This window comes from Echinops telfairi, unplaced genomic scaffold (genome assembly GCF_000313985.2).
Source record: "Echinops telfairi isolate 266 unplaced genomic scaffold, ASM31398v2 ScPeMD7_4;HRSCAF=17, whole genome shotgun sequence".
Lineage (NCBI taxonomy): Eukaryota > Metazoa > Chordata > Mammalia > Afrosoricida > Tenrecidae > Echinops > Echinops telfairi.
In genome coordinates, this window is record NW_022103900.1 from 38,450,678 (window position 1) to 38,451,987 (window position 1,310).

General features: G+C 37.7%; 1 pseudogene; it reads left to right on the top strand.

Moving 5' to 3' along the window:
- Window positions 1-1,111: 1,111 nt before the first annotated feature.
- LOC101645399 overlaps window positions 1,112-1,310 on the top strand; it is a 19,330-nt pseudogene continuing 19,131 nt past the window's right edge.

Below are 1,310 nucleotides of genomic sequence, written 5' to 3' on the forward strand. Positions count from 1 at the left end.
ATAGGCCACAACTCAAGAACCAGACTTCAGATAGAAGCAAACTAGTTACAGAATCCAGAGCAAGAGAACAAACTTTGACAAAGTTGCTCAGCACAGCTTCAGAGACCCCAAATGTCTGTAAGTGAGAAGAGGCCTTATAGATTTAGGCACACAATGAAAGCACACTGGGACTTAGATGGCTACAGCAGTTAGGAAGGGGAGCTCAATAAGATGGTGTCTTGTTCATGTCCAGTGCTTTGATGGAGATGTGGCCTTTGCCTCTGCAGAACATAACCCCCCAAACCAAACCCAAGCTCATCAAGTTGATTCAGACTTATGTCAACCCTATGTAGGGCTTCTGAGATTATAAATCTTTATAACAGCAGAGAGCCTCATTGCTCTCCCTCCCAGAAACTAGTGGGTTTGAACTGCTGACCTGAGGCTAGCAGTTCTATACTTACCATCAGGGGCCTTTTTTCAGATTATTCTCCCCACACAATCAAAGGGTCATGTCTTGATTCACACAATCCAGTAATGTGGGGACTCAAAATATATTCTGCTTTAGTCCTCATTAGCAATCCTCTTTAGTCTCATTAGCAAAAAAGATAACACCTTCTAAAATGGGATTATAACCACAATGTCAAGGCTAGAGTTTACAATATATCACAAAATGGACTGTTACAGATAGACAGAGGAGTCCTGGTAGTGCTATAGGTTAAGCAGTGCATAGTTAACTCACCAGCTGCTTGGTGAGAAAACAATGAAGATGACTTCTCTCATAAATGTTTACAGCCTCAGAAATCCATTCAGCATGGTTAATACAACTGATCCAACAGCCATCAAGTTGATTAAGACTCATAGTAATGCTATATAGACTTTCAGAAGGATTATACATCTTTACAGGAGCAGACAACCTCATCTTTCTCTGACAGAGCAGCTGGTGGATTTGAAATAATGACCTTGTGGTTAGCAACCCAATGCTTATCGACTAGCACCACTAGTGTTTATATGGTTCATTCCAGAAGGGATATATTAACCAACGAACTGTATCAAAACAAGACATCATTTATTTACACCTTCTGCTTTGAATTTGATGTTAAATAAGAAATTAGTTTGAATTTTATTAACTATTATGGGAAATGATTATGTGAATGAAGAAAAGATGGATACAGTAAGTCTAAACAATTTTATTAATATTATATTGTTGGGGGAATCACACTTCTAAGATTTTTTTTGCAATGATTCTATAATTATGTGATTGACTCATATCAACTTGTGTCTGATTTTCTATTTTCTTCTTTTTTTCAATACTTTTATTGGGGGCTCTTATA